Raw genomic sequence first — 17,230 nt, 5'->3', positions numbered from 1 at the left:
ACTGTATGATGATTCTGCCAAATAAGTGAGTCCGTTACTTTTTAATTCTCACTCTAATTCTCAGAATATGGGCAGAGTGGGGCCAGAATCTTTGCCAGAAGGTTGTATAAGTGACCTCTAGCCCAGCCCTTGTCAGAGCCCTTCTTCCTGTATGAAATCTCATGAAATGAGACTATTTTCTGTTTGTCTAGGGCATTTTGGTTTTCCAAGCTTCTAGCAGAATGGCCAGGTAGACCCCACCTTCAGAACTGGAGTAACAAGGTGATACCATCTTTTTCTCACTCCATTTGTGTTTGCTTAGACAGTTCTTAAGCCCTCTGAACCCAGGACAGTCAAATCTTCCTTGGTAACACATATGAGATTTCCATGGCCTTGGTCCAGATACATTAAACAAACTGAATAATGTTTACAGAAACTTAAACTAAAATAACTGAGGAAGAGTCAAAAATAACTGTCATGTCTGGCCCAGTTAACTGGGCATCAAGCACTGCCTTTCCTATGTTCCATTTCCCCAGTAGTACTTGTTCCTCCTCTACTGCCTTGTAGCCTGTGATATTCACAGGCCCTGCCCCCACTGCACTCCCGACAACTGTGTTCCTGATGATCACGTCCATACAGAACTCATTTCCCTCAGATTGCTTCTGCTCACGCAGCCTCTCTCTCAAGGAGGCACAGGTAGTAACATTGCTAATTTTCTCTACTTTCACAGAATAGAAACTGATCCTTTAACGGATTCCCCATGTCAGGCAGCTGGGTTCATGAGGGTTTGAGAGGCCCTTTCTTTTTTGAAATATATGTTTTTAATTTAAATAGATTTACATCAATAGTTCTCCTTCACTTTTATCCTTCCAGTTCCTCCCAGCTACATATAAAGAAAGATAATATAGATGTAGATATATGATATAGATATAGATGTAGATAGATATAGATGATACAGATATAGATGATAGAGATATACATGACCCAGAGAGAGATGATATAGATAGGTAGAGATAGATAGATAGATAGATAGATAGATAGATAGATAGATAGATAGATAGATAGATAGATGATATCGATACAAACACAGACACAGATACAGACACAGACACAGATAGATAAATCTTGCTGAGTCTATTTTGTTGGTGGTGTGTTTATGGTTTCAAGGTTGACCATTATGCTTTAGATAACCAACAAGAGGCCTCATCCTGGGGAGTAGCTAATTCTCCATTCCCTAGCAGTCATCCATTCCCTATAGTTTTTGTACAGGGTTGGGACCTTCTGGAAATTTCTCCTTTCACTTGAACATGTCCATTTTCCCTGCCATTGTTTAGCTCTTGCTTATGCAGCCATTTCTAGTAGAGATTGTTTCACAGCAGACGTCCTGATATTCTGATTCTCAATTTTTTTCTTCCCCTCTTTCATAATGTTCCCTGAGACATGAATGCAGGAGCAATGATTTAGATGTATCCATTAGGCCTGGGATCTCCAGGCTATGCTGAACTTTGCATTGTGTCCAGCTGTGGTTTTCTGTGTTGGTCTTCACTCACTGTGAAGAGAGGTATCTCTGTGAATGGGTGGTAGCTACACATAGCTGTGAGTATAAGGATAAGAGTTACAATATAGTAAGACATTATACTGGTCTACCAAAGTGATAGTAATAGATTATTTTTCTAAGGTCGATGACCTCATTAGCCTGAGAAGCTGGCTAGTTTTTCAGTACCAGGCATAATTTCTCTCCTGTTGAGTAGGCATTAAGTACAACTAGACAGCTGTTGGTTGCCCATGATATGTGTGTGCCACTTACTGTACCTTTATACATATATTACCATGCTTGTAACTGTCATAGGTAGGTGGTGCAGCTGGGTAGGAATGTTTCATTCCCGCCCTTCCTTGGCAGCTTCCATAGTGTTTTTGAAACCATGGAACCTAGACCACAGAAAGGAAACTTTCAAGGCAGATCAAGCTTGAATCATCTATGTCCTATGTTCTAAGTGCAGTATATCTTCAGCAACAGAAGGCTACCTTTGACTCATGATAGGCAACTAAGTGCTACATTATTAATCTATACAGTCTTGGAGGTCACTTGGACTACCCTGACTAACCATCTGAAAAGGAATTCCCCATGCAGAGCAATGCATTGTTTTGTTTTGTCAGTGGTTCTTATGGAGAGCAGAGTTAACCCAATTGGCTTAATTCCCTTTTACACCATACACACACACACACACACACACACACACACACACACACACACACGTACACACAAACACAGGCACATACACACAGTGATGTGTTTAATACACACAGTGTATAATTGTATAATTTTAGATAGATATAAAAGAGTGTAGTTTCTTAAGACTTTATCAAACAATCTTTGGGTAATATGTCCCTCTTTCTGTATCGACTTCCCTTCCCTCTCCCCATTTGGAGTGTTTTCCCTGTTCAGATTCCCACTTCATATCACCTGTGTCCAGCTGTTCCCCTCTTAGCTTTCCCCCACAGTACGGTTGTTTTTTTCCTGCTTTCCTACCCCATGTTGTGTGCTGTCTGTTAGATCAGGATAGACGGATGTGGCAAAAAGAGCAGATGGGCATCTCTAGCAGCAGATTGTCCTTTAGTTAGAGCAATGAATGGCACCAGTCTACGAGAGTGAAGACCATCTACACACAACACTAGAGCAGATACTTTTTCTGGGTACAGTAGTCTAGATTTGCATTCATGGTCTTTTAAAACATGGAGTGCCGTGCTCTGGGTTCTTCTGACTTTCAAAGTTCTCATTTGAGAAATCATGTGTTATTCTGATGAGTTTTCCACTATATGTGACTTCTGTTTTCTCTCTTACAGCTTTCAGTGTTTTTATCTGTGCTTTGTATTTAGTGATTTGAGTGTGATATACCATGGAGGGCTTTTTTTTTTGTCTTGTTTAGTTGAGTTTATTGTGTAATTCTTGCATCTGTATGGTATGTTTGAGGAAGTTTTCTATGATATTGTTAAATATCTGGCTATGCCATTGTTTGGGATTGTTCTCCTTCTTTTATGCCTATAATTCAAGGATTTGATCTTCTGATGGTGTCTCACATTTTCTATGTGTATCTAGCCTATACATTTAACTTTTAAATTGCTTAATTTTTTAGGTCTTTTGCTTTATCTTTGACCCTTGTATTCCATATCCTCATTGACTCATTCTACTTATAGGCATTTTTCCATGGGTTTTCTGACTGGTATACTGAGGTTTTCAATTCTATATTTTAGTTGTGTTCCCTTCAGTGTTTCTATCTCTTTATTAAACTCAGTTTTAGAACCCAAAATTATCTTCATTAATTCAGTTGTATATCTGTAGTTTCGGGGGCATCATTCAAGCATTTATTGTTTTCATCTTGGAGTTCATTGAGGTATTTGTACATGACTTTTAAAAATTATTTGATAAAGTTTGTGATTGCTCTTTTAAATTCTGCCTCCTGGGCTTCATCTAGATATTGATCTTGTCCCATGGATGCGCCACTGTCATATGTATCAGCCTTTGTTGTATGCCTCAGTAGACATTTTAGGGGACATGCAATTAGCTTTCTACAACTCAGTTTGATGCTGTTAGTCCAAGTTCAGGTACCAATTGTGTTGAATGATATTATCTGGTGAAACAAGATAGTGCAGTAACAACAGACCTCGGAGAGAGTCCACTGTGTATACGGTTTAGTGGCCACTGAGTTTGTTGGAGTTAGTTTTAGGAGTATGATTAAGAGATTGCTTACACTTGAGCATGGGTGAGTGAAAGGCAATTGCATCTCTTAAAAGCCCACCACAGCCCGGGTGAGAGGCTACATGCCTGACTTGTTGAGCTCACAGGCTGTTTAGCTGATGGCAGACTTGAGACTATTTTGTTTTTCAGAAATTGCTTATTACCTTGGTGAAGATCTTTGTGGATCTTGTAAGTTTAGGAGTTTCCTGAGCCTCATATTTTTGTTTATTTACTGTATCTTGTAAGTCTCCAACCAGAAGCTAATAACAATACAAGACTGAAGATTCATTTAAGTTATATTTATAATGAAAAGAAAGTAACTGTTGTTCATACTTCCATTAAGTGATAGATGGATAAATAAATATGATTTAACCATATAGTAGAATTCACCGATGAAAAGGGAATAAAATACTAATTCATGCTATAGTATGGATAATGCTTTGCAGCATTTTACTATATCATATATATCAAATCTCAAAAGAGCATGTATTATTTCATCTATATGTAATATAGAAAGTAAAAGTAATTCATAGATACTGAAAAGAGATTAGCATTATCTTAGGGGTTGGAGTGGTAAAGAGAAAAAATGTTGGGTGTTAAAGGCATTCTATGGTGGCAATACTTACAGTTTTATGAAATGGCAAAACAGTTGACTTGTGTACATTGTATGCTTGATGAAATGTGAGTTATCTATTATATGAACAATAACAGAGATAAGCAGAGAGTGGATACCTGCAGAAGCAACTTCCATGTGGGTTGAGAGACAATAAACTCCAGAAAAAAAAAAAAAAACTCCCTTAGAGTCCAGCTACCACACAAGTAATGTGACAACCTTGACATATGAGACTCCTTTTCTGAATTACTCTATTTTCTCTAAAGAATAAAATCCAAGTTATCATCCAGGAGAGGAGCAAAAGGAGAAAGTTAAAGAGTATCCGGAAGAGAAGAGGTAAATAGCACTCTTGAGAAAATGAGTGAAATTTGGCAAGAATCTACTTAAAGTTTCTGGCCATAAATTTAAAGTGAGATGAAGCGTATTGATTTCATGTTTTTTCTTAGTCACATCTGACCAATTGAGTCAAGTGCAGAGTGGGTGGATATTTAACCATGGTTGACAGTTTCAGAGTGAGTGGAATAGACCCTTGAGAGAGCATAAGAAGGCAGTTATTATGATGAAACATGGGATCTTGGTGATATAACTGTAGGAGCAAGGATGTGAGAAGGTTAATGGACAGAAAATGTGGTGAAGTTAATGGGTTGTTGCTGGAAGACTGAAAAATCCCTGGAGTGGGAAGGAAGACTGAGCTGCAAAGGTAGGAGGTGAGAATGGTCTGAAATCTGGATGATGAGTGTGCAACTATTATTAATGACAATGTTTAAGGTTTGTCTCTGAAGATGAATAGCCAATATATGATGGGGAATAAAACCTTATATCCAAGTAACTTCAAAAATTCTTTAAAGTATGGCAGGACTGTTGAGTGATTCTGGTTAACAGCAATGTGTGCTTGAAGCAAAAATGACCACACAGGTGCTATTCCTTCACCAGAATGAGGAGATGTTTGCTAGAAAAATGCAGTAAGTGGCTGAAGGTCCAAAATCAAGGTGTTCAAGGAATGAGAGCAGTTAGACAGGTGAAGTCCATGGAATCCAGATCAGAGCGGCCTTCACATGTAAGATGAAATAGTAACCGTTGAATAAGGGCCCAAGAATCACAGGCAAACCCGGGAATCACTACTCCCTCTAGGAAGAGTATTCCCAGAATTCTCTGGTAATTCCTGCCACTGGGCACCATGGGAAAACTAGACTCAGCAGACAATTCAGGCCAGTGTATGTTGCACTGGAGCACATGTCTTTAGCAACATTTTAGTTTAATAATGAATTTTCAGAGTCAGTGTACTGGTGTCACTGAATGGCTTGATCTCAAAGATTCAGTCAATGGACTTGGAGAACAAAAACAATATTCAGATTAAGAGAATTGCAGACCTAGTGGGACCTGAACATTTCATAGCTAGTTCAACTGCAAAGATACTGGCTACTACCTCAAAAGCTGCAAGGGAAGCTAAGAAATTAATTTATTTCTGCAATGTTGAAATTTTAATGGATTAAAACCAATAACTAGTGAGAAAGGACAGTAAATGAAAATAAATTTTGAAGAATTCTTATGACCAGTAATCCCAGAGTCACAAGTAGGTTTCTCCAGGCTTGCACTCACCTGGTCACGTGAACCTACACCATAATTAATTTTTGTTTTACCAGTCTGCCCCTAAACGCACATTTTCTTATGTCAATAACACTGTTATTGTGTTCAGGAGACAGTACATTGCTAGCCATATGTTCAAAAGTTTAAAATACACTATTGCGTTTTAAATGCTAGGTAGAAAAAGAAGAGTGTTCCATTATTTTGGGTTGTAAATGAGGCATATTATGGCTTTCCTTGCAAACTGAATGTTCTGCTTCTGAAGTGAAGTGCAATTACACTTCCCCTAGCAAAACACTGACTCATCAGATCTTTATTTCTTTAGCCATCTGTCATCTTCTACAGTGGCTAGTTAGGGGCAAGACAGTCTCAGAAGAAAATGGGACGACCTTTGTACTTTAATATACTTCTTGTCTGGACATTTGAGGTAAACACTGGCAAGACTGTGGTAGCCTCACTCTATGGAAGCAAGAAATTCAGTTAGATAGTCATCCAAGTTCTTGACTTTGATCTTTGTGTAATTAGAAGAAACTTCTATTATCATATACTCATTTTGTGAGATGCTGTTTTTAATGGTGCCTGGCATCCCTAGAAAGATTTTATGCTGATAAATTGAACACATTCCACCCTGACACTCCGCTTGGCATTGGTCTGCATGTACAAGGCCAATGTTTAAATGAAGTCTTTATTGTTGCTTTTTCAAGCTTAAGAATGAGGTGGGGAATGGAACTTTTTGCTCAGCAAAATGAACCACTATCTAGTCAAATAGGACTCCCTCTAACAATTATCCAAAGTGATGTCTATTTTCCAAGGTCTGCTCAATAAAGCAAGCAAACCTTTGCTAGAAATTGGCTTCACTGTTTTCCAGTCATTCTTGGAAAGGGTTGGCTTCTAAATATGCATTTGTGTTCAGTTAATAAGGTATTGATCCCCTAAATGAAACCATGTTCCCTAGTCCTCTGCCAAAGAAAGAGGAGACGGTGCCTGCATTAGCAAATGGGGCTGTGCCAATATCTCCCATCCAATAATTGGTCTTTGAAAATGGTCTTCTTTTAAAGAACTGACATTTATACATATATCTCATTTGTTGTCAAGGCCAGTATTTTACCAAGTCCTTGAGTTAACAATAACTTTATGAGGCAATTGATTTAAGACCACCATGCAAAATAATAAAAACAAGCAGTATATGACATAATTTAAGACAGCTTTAGTTAGTCTTTTCTTTCTCTATTTACCTTCCACCCACTTCTTTTTAACCACTTCTCATCCAATTCTTCTATATGGAAGAATCCTTAGGGTTTCCTTGACTGAGAGCTAAAAGCAAAATAAGTCTCCTAAGAAGATAACATCGCATTCCAGAATCCTAGCACAGAAATCTAAAAGTGTGGGTGAAAAAAACAGAAGGGAGAATGTTGATGGCTAAGGAAGAGCAAAGGGCTCTTAACACTTTGGAGATCTATTCCCATGCTGGCCCCACTGAAAATATGCCTGGGTCTCACCCTAGTATTCTCATACATGATGTTGGATCTCAAGGAGTTAAGTGGTTTTTCCAAGATAACCGAGGAACCTGATACCATTCTACACTTACTGTTTGAGTGGAAGAAACGGCAGTTGAACAGTGTCTACAGCTAAATGTAGTAGAAGTTTTGGTTATGTTACATAAATACCTTTTTTTTTGTAAACCAAAGCGTGGGGTGTGGGAAACCACATCTGATAACAGCCTTGTGAGAGGGCATGTGATCTTGGTCAACTGGAAACTGCCTCAGGATGGGGGCGGGGGATGCCAGCTGGAAAACATCCTTGTACGGACTCTGAGAAGGTATAAACAGGAGCCCAGGGAGAAAGCATGCTTTGCTTTGAGACATTCCTAGAGAATTCTTTGGAGAAGGTTTCAAGGAGGTTGTTGATGTTGAGTTTTTCAATCTGTGAAGATATTAGTAGATCCTCTAAGACAGAATTAAGATAAAGCAAAGGTAAATAATGAAACACGTGTTTCTTATGTACCTACATTTGTAGAATACGATTCTTTCCTAGGCCAGAGCACATTGCACAGGGCTTTGTAACTTGCAAAAGTATTTATCTTAATGCATTCCTTATGATAAACATTATATATAAGTAAGCATCAACAGTCTTGTTTCGTAGTTTAGAGAATCAAAATTCAAAGAAGTTAACTAGCATTCCTAAGAAAACACAGCTAAATGCAGGCCAAGGTAAGACAAGAAGTCTGATGCTGCTCCTTACTTTAAATTTCATGCTCATTTCAGTATTCCACTCTGCCTGACAGGCAAGCTAGCTGCATTCTCTAAGAGCTACTGAAAAGGCAGCTAGAATTATAGGACTAATTTTATAATATAACTAATGGTGAGCAATTAGAAATTTAGAACCTGATCACAGTACTCAGGGTCCATGTGGGAGATGATTTCCTGGGGCTTTCCCCAGCTGCCCACGATCTCAGCTCTCCCTGAGGCTCTGAACATTCATTCATTTTTTTTTTCGGATAAGTTGCATGATTCGAGCTGCTGAGGTTCACTACTATGCTGTGGGGCACTGTCCTTGCGTTTCAGCTTCTTTAGGCCTCAAATAAAAATATAGAGTTCCGATTCTTCACCAAATACAGGGCTAATCTACAAGGAATTTATCTGCGGAAGCTTCAAATGGGCATTTATTGTACTATCTTTCAGCTTGGGAACACGTCCTGTTAGCCTAATGTTGCCAGCTTTAATTTTTCTCCAGCACGATGGCAGTCTCAGGAAGACTATTCAAGTGCCATTACCTACAGTCCACTTTCTTTCCATCATCACCCCCTTAGCTTTCCTTCCAACATTGTTCAACCTTGGATCATTTTAACAACCTCACCTATTCCACAGCCCTACTTTTTCTTTTATAATGAACAGTAACCTTGAGGGAACGTCTTATCCCCCTTCCTTTTGTCTACACAAAGACAAATGAAAACAGTTGCTCAAAATCTCACAGCTCAAGACCCAAGCTCCAAGTATGCCTTGCAAACCTTCTCCAAGATGTCATATTTTTAGTCCATTTTTATCCATTAAAAAAGCATTATTTTCACATACAGTTATACTTAAACATCCTCCATCTTGATAAAACTCTCAACCCTTTCTTCCCAAAGGGAACTGCCAAATTCTCATAGCAACAGGAAATCTTTGAAAGCAGCAGTCTGCACACTAGTCCTTCCATTCTCTCTGAATCTACCCTGTTCCCACTGCCCATCATAAGCAAAACCTATTGCTAAGCTATTGCTAACCTTATTGCTAACCTTTTTCTCTATATCAGACCTTGTCAGATCCATAATCATTACAGAGAAGCTCATTTCACCCAAAGCAACACACAGTTGATTCTTTCTAGATTTAGCCCCTTTGGCTCATTCTTCAAGCTCTACACTCCACCACTGTCTCCTGGGTTTCCTGTCAGGTTACTGGCTTCAGTATTCTTTACAGCACCTTTCTTCAAACTATGTAGCAGTCCCATTGCTCCTCTGATAGTTTGACTGAGGTAATGTCTTCAATTCTCAAACTTTTAATTAATTGTTATCACATGTTTGACTCCCACAACCAGCTCTGTTGAACTGAAACAGTCAATCCTGTTGAATTCTGTATCAAAATACTCATCACATATTCAAGCCAGAAACCTGCAAATCATCCTAAACATAACGCCTCTCATTTCCTCTAGATATGGTTTCCACAGAGGGGACCCTCTGTTCTATTTCCAAAGTCTTGATTCTACTTTTGCATCTCTATTTTCACTGTCATCTTTCATCTGGATTTTGTGACCCTATTACTAGTTCTCACTTAGCCTTCTCTACTATTGCCCTGTCTCATGCTATTCCAAAGCAACAAAAATAACCTTACAGCATACATAAAATAATCCAATCCCTATCTTACAAATCTTCCCAAAGATTCCTCTTTCTAAAATAAGTAAAAGATCCTTTCATGTCCCACAAGCTGGTAGTAGTCAAACCCTGGGCTTTGATCCTGTTCTACAACCCTCTCACACTTTTCAAGCCTCTTCCAGTTGCACTGACCTTTGAAATTCTCAGATAAAGTACGTCTTTTTCCCATCATGCCCTCTATACATTCCCTTTCTTCTGCTAGAAACTTTTTCCTTCCAAATTTATCTTTGGTACTCATTTCTCAAAATTCTCAGAAATAATATTTATACCACCTATCACACATTGTCTAAGTCTTAACATTTTTCCATGTCTTAAGGGCTTGGTCTCCAACCTTTGATGCTGGTGGGAAATAGTGTAACCTTTAGGAGGTGGGGTTCAGCAGAAAAACATTAGGCCATTGGGCCATGCCCTTAACAGACCCCTTTCTCTTTCTCATTTTGTTTCCTGGTCTTCAGAAAACATGAGTAACTTCTTTGACAATATGCTCCTGCTGTGATATACCATGTAACCAAAATAAAAGTGACAGGGCAAGGTAAATGTGGCCTAAATACCCTTAAAAGAAGTCTTTCCTCTAGGTAAGCTGATTTTCTCAGGTATTTTGTCACTCTAATGAAAATATGACCAGCACATCATATGAAATTTTCAGAGCACCACCATATTTACTCTTCTTTGAACTTATTAAGGTCTATGACTGCTTCAGTTATTTGTTTAATAACAGTAGGTTGTCTATTTTCTCACAAAAACAGGGACCATAGAATATCTCCAGTACTTAGCACCATGAAGGACACATTGAAATGCTTTGACTAATATGAGTCGACTGAGAGATCACGGCCACCACCCAACACTCGGCACACCAGCTGTCTCTAGTTCGCTTTCTATTGCTGTGATAAAGACCATGACCAGAAACAATTTGAGGAGAAAAGGGTTTGTTTAGTTTACACATCCTGATCTCAGTTCATTACTGAGGAAAGCTAAAGAAAGGAACCCAAACAGGACAGGGACGTAGAGGCAGGAACTGAAACAGAGGCCCTGGAGAAATGGTCCACCTTTTAGATTTTGACCTGCCAGTTCACGCAATCATGTGACCTAGTTACTTGGAATAAATCTGCTTCCAATAATAAACATTCTAGTGTAAATAATAATGAATAATAAATATTATAGTGGTTAAGTTACTTCAAAGAACCTAATTGATAAAATGTATATACTTAATATTCCTGAAAATACACTTCTAAGGCATGTGAGATAGCTCAGTGGGTAAAAGACACTTACTCACAAGCCTGGAATGTGAGTTTAATCTCAGGATTCATCTTCAAGTTGTCCTCTGACCTCTACAATTGGACCCTGGGACGTGGATACCCTTCCCACAAGTAAATTTTTAAAATGTAAAAATGACAGGGCTGGAGAGATAGTTCAGTGTCTACTTGTACACACTGTTCTTTAGACTGGAGTTATAGTCTCAGAACCCATATTAGGCAACTTACACATGCCTGTACAAGTGTCTCTAGAACATCTAATGTCTCTGACCTCTGGCCTATGTGGTCACCTTCATTCATATGCATATAGCCACATGCACACACAAAATGTAATTAAAAAAAAAAGAATGAATGTACTAGTTAGGGTTATTATTGTTGTGATGAAATGCCATGACCAAAAGCAAGCTGAGAAGGAAACGGTTTATTTTGATTACACTTCTACATCACTGTTCATCATCAATGAAAATCAAGAACTCAAGGCAGGAACCTTGATGCAGGAGCTGATGCAGAGGCCATGGAACAATGCTACTTTCTGGCTTGCTCATCAGTGTTTGCTCAGCCTACTTTCTTATAGAACCCCAGACTACCACCTGAGGGCTGACACCACCCACAGTGAATTGGCCCCTCCCACATCAATTGGTAATTAAGAAAATACCCTAAAAGCTTGACTATTGGCCAATCTTATGGAGGCATTTTCTTTAATTAATTAATTAATGTATTTATTCACTTTACATCCTGATTGTAACCTCCTCCCTCCTCTCCTTATAGCCCCTCCCTCCCTCTTTTCCCCTCCCCGCTCTTCTATTCCTCAGAAAAATGGAGCCCTCCACCAACTAACCTACCCCAGCTCACTGAGTCTCATCAGGACTGAGGGCATCCTCTTCCCCTGTGGCATGGTGAGGCAGCCCCAACAGGATGGGGTGATTAAAAGCAGGCAACAGATCCCGTGTCAGAGACAGTCCTCACACCCCTTACTGAGGAACCCACATGAAGCCTGAGCTGCCCTTTGGTTACATCTGTGTGTAGGGAGTCTAGGTCCAGTCCATGCATGGTATTCAGAAAATAAAAATTAAAAAAAAAAAGTTCAGTTTTCCTACCCAAGGTCACTATTATTTTTGTTGAATACTTCTTAGACTCAAAACGTTGTCTCCAATGGTTCAAGAAAATAACAGTGAATGGTCAGGGCCTTAAATATGACCACAAAGTGGTTGGTTACTCCCATGATATTACTGTTGCCTCCCAGGGCATATCCGCTTAGATTGGTTGCTAATCTGTGAGCTACACATTGTTGCTCACAGAGTTACAATGGGTAAGATTGACAATTACTTCTCCCCTCGAATAGCATGCATAGCACCTTCAGGTATCATGAAAAATAGCAATCATGGATGAAACTTCCAGTAAACAGCAGCTTGATCTACAGTCTATGAATCAGTGAAAGGGTCTTATGCTCAACTAGTGAAGAGTAATTTAAAAAACACTAACAGTCTATCATACTTGGGGGCCTTTGCGAACCTCTGGACAATCACTCCAATAATGGTAGCTATTTCTGGTACTGGATTGTTGATTTGTTACTGTGGTGTCTAGTGGTGGTGGTTAATGTGTTGTCTATTGTACCTCTTGTATAATAGCTACATTTAAATGCTTTTTATATGTGTATGCTCATATTTTAGGATACTTATGCAGTATACAGGATTTTTTATTGGTTATTTGAAAAATTCATGCCATGTTTTTTGATCATATTCACCCCTTCTCCCAATTCTTCCTAGATCTACAACCCCTTCCTTATCCACCATATTCCTTGTCTCCTTTGTTGTTTAATGTATCAAGTCTTATTTGTATTGCACATATATTCCTGGATGTGTGCTCTTCTACTGAGTGTGGTCAACTAACCAGGTCTTACACTCTGAAAGAACATCGACTCTTCCTCTCTTGGAAGCTATCCATTTCCAATAGGACCTTAGCTGGGGTTGGGACTTCTTGCTTGCCTACCCTCTCTATGCTGTCATTTTGCCTGGCTTGAGCTCTCACAGGCCTTGTACATGCTGTCATGACCACCTGAGTTCACGTGTTCATCTTCCCTGCTGTACCCAGAAGACACTGTTTATTTGTTCACTACCTCTAGCTCTTACTCTTTCTTCTCCCCCCTTGGCAAAGATCCCTCAGCCTTGGGAAAAAGGGCTATGATATAGGCATTTCATTTAGGGATGAGCATTTTGTATTTTTTTTATAGTCTGGAACTTGGGCAGTTGTGCATCTCCATATTAGTTGATATCTACAACACATAAAAGGTCATCGTTGAGAGTTGAGAGATCCATTAACTTACAGGTATAATGGTAAGTCATTAGAGTGGGTTTAATCCTATGTTCATTCAGCAAAATAATAATTGTAGGTTATCCCAGAGGCATTATTACCTGTCTATCCACAGGTTCTTGACCCAATAATACTACCAAGAGTTCCATTTTGTAGAATGGGTCTTAAATACAATCAGAAAGTGATTGTTTACTCCTGCCATTTTTCCACCACTGGGTATATCTTTCCAGGCCTCTTGTTGTAGCTTATAGAGTTCACATTCTCTAAACGTGAATACACATTAGAAAACAAAACAAGTCTCAACAAATTCAGGAAAATTGAAATAACATCCTAACTTGAATATATGACAGTAAAAAAAAAAAAAAAAAAAAAAAACCTATGAAAAGTACACAGACTCATAAAAGCAAAATAACACACTATTGAATAGTAATTGAGTCAAAGAAGAAATTAAGAAAAAAAAATTAAGTGCTACAATTGGATGAAACTGAAAACACCAAGAGGGGAAAACCAAGATGGCAACCACAAGTACGTACTGTATCTAAGAAGCAGAAGATCACAGGGGGCAAAGCAGGTGAGTAAGCAGGCAGCTGGATCCAAAACACCAACGTTGGTACTTCCAGGACAGAAGGAGACAGCCCGGGAGTTGGGGACAATCAGATCCAGTTCCCCATGACAGTCTTCAAGCTGCCACATTTTTATCATTCATTCCTCAGCTGATTCTGTTTGCTTCTTATGGTGAACAGGGCAACAAGGAACACAGATGAACAGGTCTCTATAGCAGGATTCAAAGCCCTTCGAATACATGCCCAAGAGAGGTTTATCTGGATTATATGGTAGGTCTATTCCTAGCTTTCTGAGGAACCTCCACATTAATTTCCATAGTCACCGCACCAGTTTGCACTCCCACTACCAGTGAATAAATGTTCCCCTTTCTACACACCCTCCTTAGAATTTGCCTTTGTTTTTGTTTTTTTAATTTTGGCTATTTTGACTTAGGTAAGATGAAATATCAAAGTAGTTCTAATTTACATGTCCATGATTTTAAGGGTATTGAACAATTTAAAAAATGTTTGTCCTCCCAACACTCTCCTCTTCTAGTCCCTAGCCCTCTTCCCTGTGGCACACACATTTATGATTGCCTCCCTGAAGTCTCCTCCTCTCTAGCCCCCAGCAGCTGCCTTCCTCACGCATTGATTGATGTCCCCTGCACACATGGCCCTCTGGCTACCTTACCTCCTGCTTATTCAGAGGGAGCAGGGGATGGGTTTAATTTCTCCACTGATACTAATTATACGTCTCCTCAAAGACAAAATACCTACAATTTGTTTTGGCTTAAGCTGCATCTTTATAACTGATTGCTTTAAATGGGTGTTAAATTTAGGACCGTGTTCTCAGTTACAGAGAAAAGTGACATGTGGGCAGAGCTCTCCCCGTATGAATCAAATCTTACATTCCAAAAGAAAATGGAAACACACAGCTCAACTACCTAAGGCTGTCTTCTTAAGGACATAAGCTCCAAGGAAAAAGAGTTGTTTTAAGTGTGTGTGTGTGTGTGTGTGTGTGTGTGTGTATCTGTGTGTGCCTGTGTGCCTCTGTTTCTCTCTCTCTCTCTCTCTCTCTCTCTCTCTCTCTCTCCTCTCTCTCTCTCTCTCTCTGTGTGTGTGTGTGTGTGTGTGTGTGTGTGTGTTTCAGCTCTTAAATGCAAACACTGCAATTCTGGCCAGAATCTGAAGGCACCTCGCTTTTAGGAATCATGGGAGTCACCTTCGGACAAGGTCAGAGTTCTGAGCGTTGCTGGACAGGCCGGCCACTGCTTCAGTGACTGGGTGCCCCACTTGCAGATGCTGGTAGAGAGAGATAACACACACTAGAAGAGAGAACAGGAACAAGCGTGGCCAGCAGCTTTCTGAGTGCTTGGCGGAATCAGATGGCTAGAATTCTTCAGCTCCCAGAGGCTCTGCGGTGAGCTGGGGCGCATCTCTGCAGGGAGGCTGCCTCCCACCCTCACCTGCCCTCTAGGCTCCTGCCGCTCACCTCAGAAGCACTGAAAGCCAGCCTGGTAAGCGGCCAGTTTATTAGCCTAACTGTTATACACCGTCCCCATTGCTTCTTTAAGTGAGAGCTGACGTTTTAAGCAGGGAATTTTGTTAATCAAACCAAACTCCTTGCCTGAGGAAGGAAACCAGATCAAGAGTTGCACCGCAGTCAAGTCACAATTCTTATCTAAGGAGGATCCTGTGAGCCAGTCTCCCCCTGGTGGACGGAGAGCAGCTCCTTTCACTCCCAAGGCTTCATCTTATGCAGAGATGAAGGGGAACAGGAGGAGGGAGCTAAGGAAGCTACGCAGAGAACTGCTTGCGCCCTGCTTTCGCAAAGAACTCAACTGAGTTGCTGCTTTAACATTCACTTGACAGCAACCTTAAAGTGGTTCTTCTTTTTCTCTTTTTGTTTTCTTTTTTCTTTCCTTTCTTTTCATGTTTCTCTTTTTAGGGAATAGACCCTGCTAGGAATTGAACTCACAATCCCAAACCCATGTTAAGAAATCCTTCTTCTATCACCAGCTTAGATACCGTTATATAACAAGCTAGCTAAAGTCCAGCCCAATCACCCGTCCCTGAGTCTAGGACTATGTCTAATGTCTCTTTACTGTGGAGAGTGCCAGGTATTATGTGATTTTATAGGGCTGGTTTTGAAAGTCCGAATCTCTTTTGAGGAGGGAGAGAAGCAGGAGGGACAAATGAGTGATTAGAGAGAGATGACCTTTTCATAGACAAACTACATCCTGAAGTCAACGACCAATGCGTGCACAGTGGCACACCGGGAACCCAGCCAGCAGCCTCAGAACACACGGGATTTTGTGGGATTTTGTATCAGTGTTTCTCTACTGCAAATACTCCTGTCAAGTGTCAGCCATGCCGTCCACCCTCTGAAGTCTGAGCAAGCATCCAAAGGTCCAGGTTACACCAGTCTCCTCCCCAGCATTCCTGGCTTTCAGTAAAATTCAGGTCTGTGGAATAAAGCTCACAAAAAGGATTCGGGGTTGTATGGAAATCGTCAGTACACACGGGCACACAGGTTCACGCCTTTGTGCAAACCTGGAAGCTTGAAAACCGGAATTCATCCAATTGTCAAAGCAACTGTATCTCAAGAAACATAGTATACCCCTGATGAAGGCTTTTACTCCCCTAGTAAAACAGGTGACAACTGGCTGAGCTGTGCAGTTAAAACGCCTAAGCTCAAACATCCTGCATCTTCCAACTTTAGCTTCCTCATCAACAAAATGAGAATAATAACTCAAAATAATAACAGTAGAACTTTACAAATTGAATTAAGTATTAATGCGGTATACAATGTGCTTAGCAACTTGTGTTAACTGCTCAATAAAGTTTGTACATCATTCTAATGAAACACAAAGAAGCTATGGAATGTCTCATCTCCAAAATGTCAGTTTGAGCAGCATGTATATCTTAAGAATGTCTTAATCTTTTTTTTTTACAATGAGATACAGGCTTACTTACATCTTTCCAGTAAGATATGTGATCTCTCTGGAATTTTTTTAGTTGGCTCTGCATGGAGTAAATTAATTATGTTACAGCATTGCATAATTTTAAAATAAATAAAGATTTGAATTATTACACAACTGATTTCACTTCATAGGTAAAATAATGCAAGTAAATTATGAAAACATGGCTCTCTATGTCAGACACACAATCTGTCTGCAATCTAGAACCTTTTGATTCTATGCTGACTTTAACCAAATTTCTTTTTTAGCTTTCTTATTCTTCTCTTTTCTTCATCTTCCTTATTGGTTTTTTCATCTTCTCCCTCCTCCTCTGCTTCATCTGTCC

This window comes from Meriones unguiculatus, chromosome 1 (assembly GCF_030254825.1).
Source record: "Meriones unguiculatus strain TT.TT164.6M chromosome 1, Bangor_MerUng_6.1, whole genome shotgun sequence".
Taxonomy (NCBI): Eukaryota; Metazoa; Chordata; class Mammalia; order Rodentia; family Muridae; genus Meriones; species Meriones unguiculatus.
The sequence above is the reverse complement of the archived record's forward strand: the minus strand, read 5'-3'. Positions refer to the sequence as shown.